The following is an 18,732-nucleotide window of genomic DNA, read 5'->3' as shown; positions in this document are numbered from 1 at the left end:
AATGCAAAATTGTCTGGAATTCAGATCGGACGCCATGTCACGTTTGGAGAGTCCCTGATGTACCTAAACAGTGGAAAACCCCTGCAAGTGACCCCATTTTGAAAACTAGACCCCCCAAGGAACTTATCTAGATATGTGGTGAGAACTTTGAACCCACAAGGGCTTTACAGAAGTTTATAACGTACAGCAGTACAATTAAAAAATCATATTTTTTCCACAAAAATGATCGTTTCACCCTCAATTCTTACTTTTCCAAGGGTAACAGGACCCTAAAAGTTATTGTGCAATTTGTCCTGAGTACGCTGATACCCCACATGTGGGGGTAAACCACTATTTGGGCGCATGGCAGAGCTCGGAAGGGAAGCAGCGCCATTTGACGTTTTTGGCTGGAATTGAGATCGGACACCATGTCGCGATTGGAAAACCCCTGATGTACCTAAACAGTGGAAACCCCCCACAAATGACACCATTTTGTAAACTAGACCCCCCAAGGAACTTATCTAGATGTGTGGTGAGAACTTTGAACCCCCCAGTGCTTCACAGAAGTTTATAACGCCCAGGCGTGAAAATAAAAAATTTGTATTTTTTCCACAAACATGATCAATTAGTCCCCAATTTTTTTATATTTTCCCAAGGGTAACAGGAGAAATTGAGCCCCAAAAGTTGTTGTCCAATTTGTCCTGAGTACGCGGACGCCCCATATGTGGGAGAAAACTACTGTATGGACACACGTCGGGGCTCGGAAGGGAAGTAGTGACATTTTGGAATGCAGACTTTGAGGGAATGTTCTGCGGGTGTCATGTTGCATTTGGAGAGCCCCTAATGTACCTAAACAGTGGAAACCCCCCACAAATGACCCCATTTTGGAAACGAGACCCCCTAAGGAACTTATCTAGATGTGTGGTGAGCACTTTGAACCCCCAAGGGCTTCACAGAAGTTTATAATGCCCGGGTATGAAAATAAAAAAATCGTATTTTTTCCACAAACATGATCAATTAGTCCCCAATTTTTTCATTTTCCCAAGGGTAACAGGAGAAATTGGACCCCAAAAGTTGTTGTCCAATTTGTCATGAGAACGCCGATACCCCATATGTGGGAGAAAACTACTGTATGGGCACACGTCGGGGCTCGGAAGGGAAGTAGTGACGTTTTGGAATGCAGACTTTGAAGGAATGGTCTGCGGGTGTCATGTGCGTTTGGAGAGCCCCTGATGTACCTAAACTATTGAAACTCCCCACAAGTGACCCCATTTTGGACACTAGACCCCCCACGGAACTTATCTAGATGTGTGGTGAGCACTTTGAACCCCCCAAGTGCTTCACAGAATTTTATAATGCTCGGACGTGAAAATAAAAAAATCTTTTTTTTCCACAAAAATGATATTTTTGCCCCCAATTTTTTATTTTCCTAAGGGTAACAGGAGAAAACTGGACCCCTAAAATTGTTTTGCAATTTGTCCTGAGTAGGCTGATACCCTACATGTGGGGGTAAAACACTGTTTGGGCGCATGTCAGAGCTTGGAAGGGAAGGAGCACCATTTGACTTTTTCAACTCAGAATTGGCTGGAATTGAAATCAGACGCAATGTTGCATTTGGAGAGCCCCTGATGTGCCCAAACAGTGGAAACCCCCCAATTCTAACTCCAACCCGAACCCAAACACACCCCTAACCCTAATCTCAGCCCTAGCCCTAACCCTAGCCCTAACCCTAGCCCTAATGGGAAAATGGAAATAAATACATTTTTTTATTTTATTATTTTTCCCTAACTAAGGGGGTGATAACGGGGGGTTTGATTTACTATTTATGGCGGTTTTTATGTTTGGCGGCTGTCGCACGCTAAAAGACGCTTTTTATTGTAAAAATAGTTTTTGCATCACCACATATTGAGAGCTATAATTTTTCCGTATTTTGATCCACCGAGTCATGTGAGGTCTTATTTTTTGCGGGAAGAGTTGACGTTTTTATTGGTACCATTTTCGGGCACGTGACATTTTTTGATCGCTTTTCATTCCGATTTTTGGGATGCAGAATGAACAAAAACCAGCGTTTCATGAATTTCTTTTGGGGGGGGTGCGTTTACACCGTTCCGCGTGCGGTAAAATTGATAAAGCGGTTTTATTCTTCGGGTCAGTACGGTTACAGCGATACCTCATTTAGGTCGTTTTTTTATGTTTTGTCGGTTTTATGCAATGAAAACTACCGTATTTTATATAAAAAATAATTATTTTTGCATCGCTTTATTCTACGAGCTATAACTTTTTTATTTTTTCGCTGATGATGCTGTGTGGAGGCTCGTTTTTTGCGGGACAAGATGACGTTTTCAGCGGTACCATGGATATTTATATGCATCTTTTTGATCGCGCGTTATTACACTTTTTGTTTGGCGGTATGATAAATCATTATTTTTTGCTTCGTTTTTTATTTTTATTTTTTAAGGGGTTCGCTAAAGGGGTTAACTAATGAGTCAGTTTTATAGGGCGGGTCGTTACGGACACGGCGATAACTAATGTGTACTTTTATTGGTTTTTTTTTTATTTTCAAAAAATGGATTTATTTGGGGGAATATTTTTTTTTTTTTGTAATTTATTTGGCGATTTTTTTTAAATTATTTTAACACTTTATTTTTATTTTTTTTTTACTTTATTAAATAGTCCCAGGTGGGACATCACTGTTCTGTGACAGATCACTGTGACAGATCAGCGATCTGTCACAGGCAGTGCACAAGGCTTCCTCATGCCAGCGCTTTGCAGGCACTGAGGAAGCCAGCTTCCTGCAGGCCCCCGAAGGCCCCGTCGCCATCTTGGAAAGGAGCCCCCGGCAGCAGCGCTGCACATTGCGCTGCCGTGGGGGGCTCAGGGAAGCACGGAGGGAGCCCCCTCCCTGCCGATGCTTCCCTTTAACTCCCGGTGTGTAAGGGGTTAACTTGTCGGGGGCGGTCCGTGACCGCCCCTGACACATTGTGCCGGGTGTCAGCTGTGATAATCAGCTGACACCCGGCCGCGATCAGCGGCGCTCACCATGTGGGCGCCGCTGATCGCGATAGACGTACTATCCCGTCAATGGGCATAGGGGCCGGGTCCCATGGACGGGATAGTACGTCGGATGTCAGGAAGGGGTTAATGAGAAAAAAAATGAACTTTTTTGAATTTACCAAATGGCTGCAATGAAACAAAGAGTGAAAAATTTAAAGGGGTCTGAATACTTTCCGTACCCACTGTATAAGAAAGGTAAGATGGTGGATTCAGGCAGGCAACTACCGTCCAATAAGCCTGACATCAGCAGTGATATACGAGGGTATTATAAGAGATGACCACAGAAATACACTGCTGAAAAAAATAAAGGGAACACTTAAAACACAGTATAAAACTCCAAGAAAATCAAACTTCTGTGAAATCAAACTGTCCACTTAGGCCTGTTTCGCACATCAGTTTGTTCAAATCCGTCAAAATCCGCCGTTGAGCAAAAAAACGGATCCGCCATTTTGCTTGGCGGATCCGTTTTTTTCCCATTGAGTTGCATTACCGGCGGATCTTGACGGATGGCCATCCGTTCGATCCGTAAATTTTTGCGTCCGCCGACATGCCTGAACGGAGCATGCAACGTTTTTTCGGCGGCCGGATCCGCATTTCACATTGCGCTCGCCCGCATATTTAACCCTAAACCCTGTTCTGGCGGCAAAAAATCTCTCTCTCTCTCTCGGCAGTGGTTCCTTTAAAATTCTTCCTTCGACGGATCCGTTAAAATAACGGTCCGGTGACAAACGTTGACATCAGTACAAGAACGGATCCGTTGTCCGCCATTTTAGCGGATTTTAACTGAAGCAAAAAATTGATGTGTGAAACAGGCTTTAGGAAGCAACACTGATTGACAATCAGTTTCACATGCTGCTGTGCAAATGGAAAAGACAACAGATGGAAATTATTGGCAATTATCAAGACACCCTCAATAAAGGAGTAGTTCTGCAGGTGGGGACCACAGACCACATCTCGGTACCAATGCTTTCTGGCTCATGTTTTGGTCACTTTTGAACGTTGGTTGTGCTTTCACACTCGTGGTAGCATGAGACGGACTCTACAACCCACACAAGTGGCTCAGGTAGTGCGCTCATCCAGGATGGCACAACAATGCGAGCTGTGGCAAGAAGGTTTGCTGTGTCTGTCAGCGTAGTGTCCAGAGGCTGGAGGCACTACCAGGAGACAGGCCAGAACACCAGGAGACGCGTGGAGGGGGCCGTAGGAGGGCAACAACCCAGCTGCAGGACCGCTACCTCAGCCTTTGTGCAAGGAGGAACAGGAGGAGCACTGCCAGAGCCCTGCAAAATGACATCCAGCAGGCCACAAATGTGCATCTGTCTGCACAAATGGTTAGAAACCGACTCCATGAGAATGATCTGAGTGCCCGATGTCCACGTCTCCTGGTGTACTGGCCTGTCTCCTCGTAGCATCTACAGCCTCTGGACACTATGCTGACAGACACAGCAAACCTTCTTGCCACAGCTCGCATTGATGTGCCATCCTGGATGAGCTGCACTACCTAAGTCACTTGTGTGGGATGTAGAGTCCATCTCATGCTACCACAAGTGTGAAAGCACAACCAACGTTCAACAGTGACTAATACATCAGCCAGAAAGCATTGGTCTGTAGTCAGCCACAGAACCACTCCATTATTGAGGGTGCCTTGATAATTGCCAATAATTTCCATCTGTTGTCTATTCCATTTGCACAACAGCATGTGAAATTGATTGTCAGTCAGTGTTGCTTCCTAAGTGGACAGTTTGATTTCACAGAAGTTTGATTTACTTGGAGTTATATTCTGTTGATTAAGTGTTCCCTTTATTTTTTGAGCAGTGTATATTGTAGATAATATAATAACTGAAAACCACCATGAATTCATGAAGGATAAGTCGTGGCTGACAACATGTTGGGTTGTTATAATGAGGTAAGCGCAGATCTGGAAATTGGTCGCGCGCCTGATTTATATGGATTCTGATCCTGTTACACATAACAGCCTTATACTGAAGCTCCAGAAGCCGGGACCGGGGGTAACTATATGCAGATGGGGGAAAGGAACTGGCGAAAAGAAAGGAAGCAAAGTCATCATCAATGAAAATGTTCTCTAAATGGGATACAGTCGACAATGGGTACCGCGGGGGATGTGCCGGGAGCAGTGTGTGTGGGGGGGGGGGGGGGAGCGGAGGGTTTGCGTCGGCAGCAGCAGGGGAACCGCGGGTATCTGCGCCAGGAGCAGTTTGGACTTGCGAGAGAGACGTGGACAGGATCATCATATACAAACCTCCTCCAGGGCTTCTCTGTCACGATATCTACACCCATAGACATTGATATGCAGAAAGTATATAACCCCCACATCTGCCTCCAGTGGCTTCTCTGTCCTCATCTACATCCATAGACATTAATGTGAAGGAAAGAATGTGACCCCCACATCCACCTCCGGGGGCCTCTCTACTCATTTACATGCATAGATATTAATATCTAGAAAAGTATGTGCCCCCCACATCTACCTCCAGGGGGCTTCTCACTACTCATCTACATCCATAGACATTAACATGGAGAAAATATATGCCCCCCATATCCAACTCCGGGGGCTTCTCTGTCCTAATCTACATCCATAGACACCAATATGGAGAAAAGTATGCGCCCCCCACATCCAACTCCGGGGGCTTCTCTGTCCTAATCTACATCCATAGACACTAATATGGAGAAAAGTATGCACCCCCCACATCCACCTCCGGGGGCTTCTCTGTCCTCATCTACATCCATAGACATTAAAATGGGGAAAAGTATGTGCCTCCCACATCCACCTCCAGGGGCTTCAATGACCTCATCTACATCCATAGACATTAATATGGAGAAAAGTATGTGCCCCCCACAGCCACCTTCGGGGGCTTCTCTGTCCTCATCTACATCCATAAACATTAATACGGCGAAAAGTATGTGCCCCCCACATCCATCTCCGGGGGCTTCTCTGTCCTCATCTACATCCATAGACATTAATATGGAGAAAAGTATATGCCCCCACATCCACCTCCGGGGGCTTCAGTGACCTCATCTACATCCATAGACATTAATATGAAGGAAAGTATGTGCCGCCCACATCCACCTACGGAGGCTTCTCTGTCCTCATCTACATCCATAGACATTAATATGGAGAAAAGTACGTGCCCCCCACAGCCACCTTCGGGGCTTCAATGACCTCATCTACATCCATAAACATTAATAAGGAAAAAAGTATGTGCCCCCCCACATCCACCTCCGGGGGCCTCTCTCTCCTCATCTACATCCATAGACATTAATATGGAGAAAAGTATATGCTCCCCAACATTCATCTCCGGGGGCTTCTCTGTCCTAATCTACATCCATAGACAATAATATTGAGGAAAGAATGTGCCCCCCACATCCACCTCCGGGGACTTCTCTGTTCTCCATCTACAATCATAGAAATTAATATGGAGAAAAGTATGTGCCCCCCACATCCATCTCAGGGGCATCTCTGTACTCAATTACATCCATACACATTAATATGTAGAAAAGTATGTTCCCCCCACATCCACCTACGCGGGTTTCTTTGTCCTAATTTACATCCATAGACAATAATATGTAGAAAAGAATGTGCCCCCCACATCCACCTCCGGGAGCTTCAATGACCTCATCTACAACCATATACATTAATATGGAGGAAAGTATGTGCCCCCCACATCCACCTCCGGGGCTTCTCTGTCCTCATCTACATCCATAGACATTAATATGTAGAAAAGTATGTGCCCCCCACATCCACCTCCGTGGGCTTCTCTGTCCTAATCTACATCCATAGACAATATGTAGAAAAGTATGTGCCCCCCACATCCACCTCTGGGTGCTTCAATGACCTCATTAACATCCATAGACATTAATATGGAGAAAAGTATGTGCCCCCCACATCCACCTCCGGGGGCTTCTCTGTCCTCATCTACACCCATAGACATTAATATGTAGAAAAGTATGTGCCCCCCACATACACCTACGGGGGCTCCTCTGTCCAAATATCTACATCCATAGACAATAATATGAAGAAATGTATGTGCCCCCCACATCCACCTCCGGGAACTTCAATGACCTCATCTACAACCATAGACACTAATATGGAGAAAAGTATGTGCCCCCCACATCCACCATAGACATTAATATGGGTAAAAGTATGCCCCCCACATCCAACTCTGGGGGCTTCCCTGTCCTCATCTACATCCATTGACATTAATATAGAGGAAATTATGTGCCCCCCACATCCATCTCCAGGGGCTTCAATGACCTCATCTACATCCATAGACATTAATATGGAAAAAAGTATGTGCCCCCCACATCCACCTCCGGGGGATTCTCTGTCCTCATCTACATCCATGGACATTAATATGGAGAAAAGTATAGGCCCGCCAACATTCACCTCCGAGGGCTTCCCTGTCCTCATCTACACCCATATACATTAATATGGGGGAAAGTATGTGCCCCCCACATCCACCTCCGGGGGCTTCTCTGTACTCATGTACATCCATACACATTAATATGTAGAAAAGTATGTGCCCCCCCACATACACCTACGGGGGCTCCTCTGTCCAAATCTACATCCATAGACAATAATATGTAGAAATGTATGTGCCCCCCACATCCACCTCCGGGGACTTCAATGACCTCATCTACATCCATAGATATAAATATGGAGAAAAGTATGTGCCCCCCACATCCACCTCCGGGGGGCTTCAATGACCTCATCTACATCCATAGACATTAATATGGTGAAAAGTATGCCCCCCACATCCACCTCTGGGGGCTTCCCTGTCCTCATCTATATCCATGGACATTAATATGGGGAAAAGTATGCCCCCCACATCCACCTCTGGGGGCTTCCCTGTCCTCATCTATATCCATGGACATTAATATGGAGGAAAGCATGTGCCCCCCACATCCATCTCCGGGGGCTTCAATGACTTCATCTACATCCATAGACATTAATATGGAAAAAAGTATGTGCCCCCCACATCCACCTCCATTGGCTTCTCCTCATCTACATCCATAGACATTAATATGGAGAAAAGTATAGGCCCCCCACATCCACCTCCGGGGGTTTCAAAGTCTTCAACTACATCCATAAACATTAATATGGGGAAAAGTATGTGCCCCCCACATCCACCTCCGGGGGCTTCTCTGTCCTCATCTACATACATAGACAGTAATATGGAGAATAATATGTGCCCCCCACATCCACCTTAGGGGGCTTCTCTGTCCTCCTCTACATCCATAGACATTAATATGTAGAAAAGTATGTGCCCTCACATCCACCTCTGGGGGCTTCTCTGTCCTCATTTACATCTAAAGACATTAATATGGAGGAAAGTATGTGCCCCACATCCACCTCCAGGGGCTTCTCTGTTCTCATCTACATCCATAGACTTAAATATGGAGAAAAGTATGGGCCCGCCAACATTCACCTCCGGGGGGGCTTCCCTGTCCTCATCTACATCCATAGACATTAATATGGAGAAAAGTATATGCCCCCCACATCCACCTCCGGGGGCTTCAAAGTCTTCAACTACATCCATAAACATTAATATGGGGAAAAGTATGTTCCCCCCACATCCACCTCCGGGGGCTTCTCTGTCCTCATCTACAGGCTGCCACGAGAAGTGGTGAGTTCTCCTTCAATGGAAGTCTTCAAACAGAGGCTGGACAGACATCTGACTGGGATGATTTAGCGAATCCTGCTTTGAGCAGGGGTTTGGACCAGATGGCCCAGGAGGTCCCTTCCAACTCTACGATTCTATGATTCTATGACATCCATAGACATTAATATGTAGAAAAGTATGTGCACCCCACATCCATCTCCGGGGGCTTCAATGCCCACATCCAATTCCAGGGGCTTCTCCTCATCTACATCCATAGACATTAATATGGAGAAAAGTATAGGCCCGCCAACATTCACCTCCGGGGGCTTCTCTGTCATCTACATCCATAGACATTAATATGGAGAAAAGTATTTGTCCCCCCACATCCACTTCCAGGGGCTTCTCTGTCCTCATCTACATCCATAGACATTAATATGTAGAAAAGTATGTGCCCCCCACATCCACCTCCGAGGGCTTCTCTGTCCTCATCTACATCCATAGACATTAATATGGAGAAAAGTATATGCCCCCCACATTCACCTCCGGGGGACTCTCTCTACTCATTTCCATCCATAGACATTAATATGTACAAAAGTATGCGTACCCCACATCCATCACCGTGGGCTTCCATGACCTCATCTACATCCATAGACATTAATATGGGGAAAACAATGTGCCCCCCATATCCACCTCCAGGGGGCTTCAATGACCTCATCTACATGCATAGACATTAATATGGAGAAAAGTATGTGCCCGCCACATCCACCTCCGGGGGCTTCTCTGTCCTCACCTACATCCATAGACATTAATATGTAGAAAAGTATGTGCCCCCCACATCCACCTCCAGGGGGCTTCAATGACCTCATCTACATCCATAGACATTAATATGGAGATAAGTATGTGCCCCCCACATTCACCTCCGGGGGCTTCTCTGTCCTCATCTACATCCATAGACATTAATATGGAGAAAAGTATAGGCCCTCCAACATTCACCTCCGGGGGCTTCTCTGTACTCATTTACATCCATAGACATTAATATGGAGATAACAATGTGCCCCCCACATCCACCTCCGAGGGCTTCTCTGTCCTCATCTACATCCATAGACATTAATATGGAGAAAAGTATATGCCCCCCACATCCACCTTCGTGGGCTTCAATGACCTCATCTACATCCAAAGACATTAATATGTGGAAAAGTATGTGCCCCCACATCCACCTCCAGGGGGCTTCAATTACCTCATCTACATCCATAGACATTAATATGGAGAAAAGTATGTGCCCCCCCACATCCAATTCCAGGGGCTTCTCCTCATCTACATCCATAGACATTAATATGGAGAAAAGTATATGCCCCCCACATCCACCTCCAGGGGGCTTCAATGACCTCATCTACATCCATAGACATTAATATGGAGATAAGTATGTGCCCCCCACATTCACCTCCAGGGGCTTCTCTGTCCTCATCTACATACATAGACATTAATATGTAGAAAAGTATGTACCCCCCACATCCACCTACGGGGGCTTCTCTGTCCTATCTACATCCATAGACATTAATATGGAGATAACAATGTGCCCCCCACATCCACCTCCGAGGGCTTCTCTGTCCTATCTACATCCATAGACATTAATATGGAGAAAAGTATATGCCCCCCACATTCACCTCAGAGGGCTTCAAAGTCTTCAACTACATCCATAGACATTAAAATGGAGAAAAGTATGTGCCCCTCACATCCACCTCCAGGGGGCTTCAATGACCTCATCTATATCCATACACATTAATATGGAGAAAAGTATACGTACCCCACATCCATCACCGTGGGCTTCCATGACCTCATCTACATCCATAGACATTAATATGGGGTAAACAATGTGCCCCCCATATTCCACCTCCAGGGGGCTTCAATGACCTCATCTACATCCAAAGACATTAATATGTGGAAAAGTATGTGCCCCCACATCCACCTCCAGGGGGCTTCAATTACCTCATCTACATCCATAGACATTAATATGGAGAAAAGTATGTGCCCTCCACATCCACCTCCACGGGCTCCTCTGTCCTAATCTACATTCATAGATTATAATATATAGAAATGTATGTGCCCCCCACATCCACCTCCGGGGACTTCAATTACCTCATCTACATCCATAGATATTAATATGGAGAAAAGTATGTGCCCCCCACATCCACCTCCGGGGACTTCAATTACCTCATCTACATCCATAGATATTAATATGGAGAAAAGTATGTGCCCCCCACATCCACCTCCGGGGGCTTCTCTGTCCTCATCTACATCCATAGATTATAATATGTAGAAATGTATGTGCCCCCCACATCCACCACCGGGGGCCTCAATGACCTCATCTACATCCATAGATAATATGGAGAAAAGTATGTGCCCCCCAGATCCACCTCCGGGGGCTTCTCTGTCCTCATCTACTTCCATAGACATTAATATGTAGAAATGTATGTGCCCCCCACATCCACCTCCGGGGGCCTCAATGACCTCATCTACATCCATAGACATTAATATGGAGAAAAGTATGTGCCCCCCACATCCACCTCCGGGGGCTTCAAAGTCTTCAACTACATCCATAGACACTAATACGGAGAAAAGTATGTGCCCCCCACATCCACCGCCGTGGCCTCCAATGACCTAATCTACATCCATAGACATTAATATGTGGAAAAATATGTGCCCCCCACATCCACCTCCAGGGGCTTCTCTGTCCTCATCTACATCCATAGACATTAATATGGAGAAAAGTATGTGCCACCCACATACACCTCCGAGGGCTTCTCTGTCCTCATCTACATCCATAGACATTAATATGGAGAAAAGTATGTGCCCCTCACATCCACCTCCGGGGGCCTCTCTCTACTCATTTACATCCATAGACATTAAAATGTAGAAAAGTATGTGCCCCCCACATCCACCTCCAGGGGGGCTTCTCTCTCCTCATCTACATCCAGACAATAACATGGAGAAAAATATATGCCCCCCACATCTAACTCCGGGGGCTTCTCTGTCCTTATCTAGATCCAAACACATTAATATAGAGATAAGTATGCGTCCCCCACATCCACCTCCGTGGGCTTCAATGACCTCATCTACATCCATAGAAATTAATATGGGGAAAAATATATGCACCCCACATCCACCTCCAAGGGGCTTCAATGACCTCATCTACATCCAAGACATTAATATGGAGAAAAGTATGTGCCCCCCACATCCACCTCCGGGGGCTTCAATTACCTTATCTACATCCATAGACTTTAATATGGAAAAAAGTATGTGCCCTCCACATCCACCTCGGGGGGCTTCTCTGTAATCATTTACATGCATACACATTAATATGGAGAAAAGTATATGCCCCCCCCGGGGGCTTCAAAGTCTTCAACTACATCCATAGACACTAATATGGGGAAAAGTATGTGCCCCCCACATCCACATCCTGGGTGCTTCAATGACCTTATCTACACCCATAGACATTAATATGGGGAAAAGTATGTGCCCCCCACATCCACCTCCGGGGGCTTCTCTGTCCTCATCTACATCCATAGACCTTAATTTGGAGGAAAGTATGTGCCCCCCACATCCACCTTAGGGGGCTTCCCTGTACTCATTTACATCCATAGACATTAACATGTAGAAAAGTATGTGCCCCCCACATCCACCTACGGGGGCTTCTCTGTCCTCATGTACATACATGGACATTAATATGGGGAAAGTATGTGCCCCCCACATCCACCTCCAGGGGGCTTCAATGACCTTATCTACACCCATAGACATTAATATGGGGAAAAGTATGTGCCCCCCACATCCACCTCCGGGGGCTTCTCTGTCCTCATCTACATACATAGACATTAATATAGAGAAAAGTATGTACCAACCACATCCACCTCCAGGGGCTTCTCTGTCCTCATCTACATCCATAGACATTAATATGGAGAAAAGTATAGGCCCCCCACATTCACCTTCGAGGGCATCTCTGCCCTCAACTACATCCATACACATTAATATGGTGAAAAGTATGCGTCCCTCACATCCACCTCCGTGGGCTTCAATGCCCTCATCTAGATCCATAGACAGTAAATATGGGGAAAAGTATGTGCCCCCAACATCCACCTCCAGGGGGCTTCAATGACCTCATCTACATCCATAGACATTAATATGTAGAAAAGAATGTGCCCCCAACATCCACCTCCGGGGGCTTCTCCGTCTTCATCTAGACCCATAGACAATATGGAGAAAAGTATGCGCCCCCCACATTCACCTCAGGGGGCTTCAATGACCTCATCTACAACCATAGACATTAATATGGGGAAAAGTATGTGCCCCACATCCACCTCCGGCGGCTTCCCTGTCCTCATCTACATCCATGGACATTAATATGGAGGAGAGTATGTGCCCCCCACATCCACCTCCGAGGGCTTCTCGGTACTTATTTACATCCATACACATTAATATGTAGAAAAGTATGTGCCCCCCACATCCACCTCCAGGGGCTTCAATGACCTCATCTACATCCATAGACATTAATACGGAGAAAAGTATGTGCCCCACTCATCCACCTCCGACTGCTTCCCTGTCCTCATCTACATCAATAGACTTTAAAATGGAGAAAAGTATCTGCCCCCCACATCCACCTCCGGAGGCTTCAATGACCTCATCTACATCCATAGACATTAATATGGAGAAAAGTATGTGCCCCCCACATTCACCTCCGGAGGCTTCAAAGTCTTCAACTACATCCATAGACACTAATATGGGGAAAAGTATGTGCCCCCCACATCCACCTCCAGGGGGCTTCAATGACCTCATCTACATCCATAGACATTAATATGGAGAAAAGTATGTGCCCCCCAACATTCACCTCAGGGGCTTCCCTGTCCTCAGGTACATCCATAGACATTAATATGGAGAAAAGTATATGCCCCCCACATTCACCTCCGAGGGCTTCAAAGTCTTCAACTACATCCATAGACACCAATATGGAGAAAAGTATGTGCCCCCCAGATCCACCTCCGGGGGCTTCTCTGCCCTCAACTACATCCATACACATTAATATGGTGAAAAGTATGCATCCCTCACATCCACCTCCGTGGGCTTCAATGACCTCATCTACATCCATAGACATTAATATGGGGAAAAGTATGTGCCCCCAACATCCACCTCCAGGGGGCTTCAATGACCTCATCTACATCCATAGACATTAATATGGAGAAAAGTATGTGCCCACCACATTCACCTCCGGGGGCTTCAAAGTCTTCAACTACATCCATAGACATTAATATGGGGAAAAGTATGTGCCCTCCACATCCACCTCCGGGGGCTTCTCTGTCCTCATCTAGACCCATAGACAATAATATGTAGAAAAGTATGTGCCCCCCACATCCACCTCCGGGGGCTTCAATGACCTCATCTACATCCATAGACATTAATATGGAGAAAAGTATATGCCCCCCACATCCACCTCCAGGGGCTTCAAAGACCTCATCTACATCCATAGACATTAATATGGAGAAAAGTATGTGCCCACCACATTCACCTCCGGGGGCTTCAAAGTCTTCAACTACATCCATAGACATTAATATGGGGAAAAGTATGTGCCCTCCACATCCACCTCTGGGGGCTTCTCTGTCCTCATCTACATCCATAGACATTAACAAGTAGAAAAGTATGTGCCCCCCACATCCACCTACGGGGGCTTCTCTGTCCTCATCTACATACATAGACATTAATATGGAGAAAAGTATATGACCCCCAACATTCACCTCAGGGGCTTCCCTGTCCTCATGTACATCCATAGACATTAATATGGAGAAAAGTATGTGCCCTCCACATCCACCTCCAGGGGCTTCTCTGTCCTCATCTAGACCAATAGACAACAATATGTAGAAAAGTATGTGCCCCCCACATCTACCTCCGGGGGCTTCAATGACCTCATCTACATCCATAGACATTAATATGCAGAAAGTAAGTGCCCCTTACATCCACCTCCGGGGGCCTCTCTCTACTCATTTACATGCATAGACATTGATATTGAGAAAAGTATGTGCCCCCCACATCCACCTCCGGGGGCTTCAATGACCTCATCTATATCCATAGACATAAATATGGAGAACAGTATGTGCCCCCCGCATCCACCTCAGGGGGCTTCTGTCTTCATCTAGATCCATACACATTAATATGGAGAAAAGTATGTGCCCCCCAACATCCTGCTCCGGGGGCTTCTCTGTTCGCCATCTACAACCATAGACATTAATATGGACTAAAGTAATTCTCCACACATCCACCTCCGGGGGCTTCAATGACCTCATCTACAACCATAGACATTAATATGGAGAAAAGTATATGCCCCCCACATCCACCTCCAGGGGCTTCAATGACCTCATCTACATCCATAGACATTAATATGGAGAAAAGTATGTGCCCCACTCATCCACCTCCGGGGGCTTCTCTTTCCTCAGCTACATAGACAGTAAAATGGAGAACAGTATGCGCTCCCCTACATCAACCTTCGGGGGCTTCTCTGTCCTCATCTATATACATAGTCATTAGTATAGAGAAAAGTATGTGCCCCCCACATCCACCTTCGGGGGGCTTCACTCTCCTTCTCTTCATCCAGACAGTAATATGGAGAAAAGTATGTGCCCCCCAAATCCACCACCGGGGGCTTCTCTGTCCTCTTCTACATTAAGACATTAATCTGGAGAAAATTATGTGCCCCCACATCCACCTCCAGGGGCTTCTCTGTCCCCAATCTACAGACATTAATCAGGAGAAAAGTATGTGCCCCCCACATACAACTACAGGGGCTTCAATGTCCTCATCTACATCGATAGACAGTAATATGGAGAAAAGTATGTGCCCCCCCCAAATCCACCACCGGGGGCTTCTCTGTCCTCTTCTACATCCATAGACATTAATAAGGAGAACAGTATGTGCCCCACACATCTACCTCCGGGGGCTTCACTGTTCTCATCTACATCCATAGACATTAATATGGGAAAAGTATGTGCCCCCCACATCCAACTCCGTGGGCTTCAATGACCTCATCTACATCCATAGACATTAATATGGGGAAAAGTATGTGCCCCCCACATCCACCTCCAGGGGCTTCTCTGTCCTCATCTACATCCATAGACATTAATATGGAGAAAAGTATGTGCCCCCCACATCCACCTCCAGGGGTTTCTCTGTCCTCATCTACATCCATAGACATTAATATGGAGAAAAGTATGTGCCCCCCACATTTTACATCATAAACATTAATATGGAGAAAGTTTGTTCCCCCCACATTCACCTCCATGGGCTTCAATGTCCTCATTTACATCAATAGACCTTAAAATGGAGAAAAGTATGTGCCCCCTACATCCACCTCCAGGGGCTTCTCTGTCCCCCATCTACAGACATTAATATGGAGAAAAGTATGTGCCCCCCACATCCACCTCCGGGGGCTTCTCTGTCCTCATCTACATCCATAGACAGTAATATGGAGAAAAGTATGTGCCCCCCACATCCACCACCGGGGGCTTCTCTGTCCTCATCTACATCGATAGACATTAATCTGGAGGAATGTATGTGCCCCCCACATCCACCTCCAGGGGCTTCTCTGTCCTCATCTACAGCCATAGACATTAATCTGGAGAAAAATATGTGCCCCCCACATCCACCTCCGGGGGCTTCCCTGACCTCATTTACATCCATAAACATTAATCTGGAGAAAAATATGTGCCCCCCACATCCACCTCCGGGGGCTTCCCTGACCTCATTTACATCCATAAACATTAATCTGGAGAAAAGTATATGCCCCCCCACATTCACCTCCGGCGGCTTCCCTGTCCAAATCTACATCCATAGACATTAATATGGAGAAAAGTATGCGCCCCCAACATCCACCTCCGGGGCTTCTCCTTCCTCATCTACATCCATAGAGATTAATATGGCAGAAAGTATGTGCCCCCCACATCCACCTCCGGGGGCTTCTCTGTCCTCATCTACAGCCATAGACGGGCAGCACGGTGGCTCAGTGGTTAGCACTGCAGCCTTGCAGCGCTGGAGTCCTGGGTTCGAATCCCACCAAGGACAACATCTGCAAGGAGTCTGTATGTTCTCCCCTTGTTTGCGTGGGTTTCCTCCGGGTACTCCGGTTTCCTCCCACACTCCAAAGACATAGTGATAGGGAATTTAGATTGTGATCCCCATCAGGGACAGTGATGAAAATATGTGCAAACTGTAAAGCGCTGCGGAATATGTTAGCGCTATATAAAAATAAAATTATTTATTATTATTATAGACATTAATATGGAGTAAAGTATGTGCCCCCCACATCCACCTCCAAGGGCTTCTCTGTCCTCGTCTACATCCACAGACATGAATATGGAGAACAGTATGTACTCCCCACATCCACCTCCGGGGGCTTCTCTGTCCTCATCTACATCCATAGACATCAATCTGGAGATAAGTATGTCCCCCCCACATCCACCTCCAGAGGCTTCACGGTCTTCATCTACATCCATAGACATCAACCTGGAGATAAGCATGTCCCCCCTCATCCACCTCCAGAGGCTTCACTGTCTTCATCTACATCCATAGACATTAATATGGAGAAAATATGTGCCCCCCACATCCACCCCCGCGGGCTTCTCTATCCTCATCTACATCCATAGACATTAATCTGGAGAACAGTATATGCCCCCCACATCCACCTCCAGGGGCTTCAATGTCCTCATCTCCATCCATAGACATTAATCTGGAGAAAAGTATATGCCCCCCACATTCACCTCTGAGTGCTTCCCTGTACTCATCTACATCCATAGACATGAATATGGAGGAAAGATGTGCCCCCCCCACACATCTACCTCCAAGGGCTTCTCTGTCCTCATCTACATCCATAGACATGAATATGGAGAACAGTATGTGCCCCCTACATCCACCTCCGGGGGCTTCTCTGTCCTCATGTATAGACATGAATATGGAGAACAGTATGTGCCCCCCACATCCACCTCCAGGGGTTTCTCTGTCCTCATCTACATCCATAGATATTAATATGGAGGAAAGTATGTGACCCCCACATCCACCTCCAAGGGCTTCTCTGTCCTCCATCTACATCCACAGACTTTAATATAGAGAAAAGTATACGCCCCCCCCACATCCAATTCTAGGGGCTTCTTTCTTCTCCCTAGACATAATGGAGTTGCTCTTCTGCAGATAGAACGGCTTTCAATCTTCTGGGGTTTGTATAAGATTTTGGAGGCGTCTGCAGGGATTTTTGTTCCTTCATCCAGGAGATCATTTGCGGGGTCAGACCCTGGTGTTGTCGGGAGGCCAGGATCACATTCTCAATTATTGGAGTTGGATACAGTCGAGGACTGGGCTCACGTTCTCACCAGGCCCAGACTCCATCGGTCACGGCACAGGACATGTCTCCACTACTACGGGCCGGAGTGTGGCTTGGACCCACTCTCCGCACCTCTGGCTACCATCGCACGTTACTGGAGTGAACATCCCCTCTACGAGCTTCTAGCCACAACCACATGATCTCTCTACATCACCCTGATTAGTCACAATCTCCTTCACGCCGTCATTACGACATTGAAGGACCACAATTAAGAATCTGCCTATAACTTGGAGCAGTAGTCAGCCATATTGGAAAGGTTGAATATGCAAATAAAGTCCGTGGAGCCTCATTTAAGTGATATTGGAAAGGTTGGCAGGCAGCATATCACTAGAGCATGATTCACATTACCTCTGCTCCTATCCTTCCAGCCCAGCCTGCCGTTCAGCTGACATTTATTTCCATGGATTTCAGGACACAGAAGGGGTGAAGTAATATGGCCACAGCTGGTTCTGGATCTACATACAGTGCCGGTTATGGGGCCACAACAAACCTGGGGCCAGTCCTAGGACCATGCAGTCTCCACCTAATGTTTCCTCTTACTTTATGGTGGCTAATTGCAGGCTACCCTATAGCCACAAGGTCACTAAGTCTTACCGTGAAGGGTCCACCCCTGGCGGCAGCGCAATTTTCTGCTGCCCACCAGACCCTGTACCCCTCCCCAGTCAACCATTT

The 18,732-nt window shown here is 46.5% G+C and overlaps 1 protein-coding gene across 4 annotated transcripts in view; it reads right to left on the bottom strand.

The window, feature by feature from the left end:
• The window catches only part of BCORL1 (BCL6 corepressor like 1), a 68,144-nt gene that overhangs the window by 29,165 nt on the left and 20,247 nt on the right, over nucleotides 1-18,732 (bottom strand). The gene's annotated exons all lie outside the window — the stretch shown is intronic.

This window comes from Dendrobates tinctorius, unplaced genomic scaffold (genome assembly GCF_039654945.1).
Source record: "Dendrobates tinctorius isolate UK_male_01 unplaced genomic scaffold, ASM3965494v1 ptg000114l, whole genome shotgun sequence".
NCBI classification, from domain to species: Eukaryota; Metazoa; Chordata; class Amphibia; order Anura; family Dendrobatidae; genus Dendrobates; species Dendrobates tinctorius.
The sequence above is the reverse complement of the archived record's forward strand: the minus strand, read 5'-3'. Positions and strand labels throughout refer to the sequence as shown.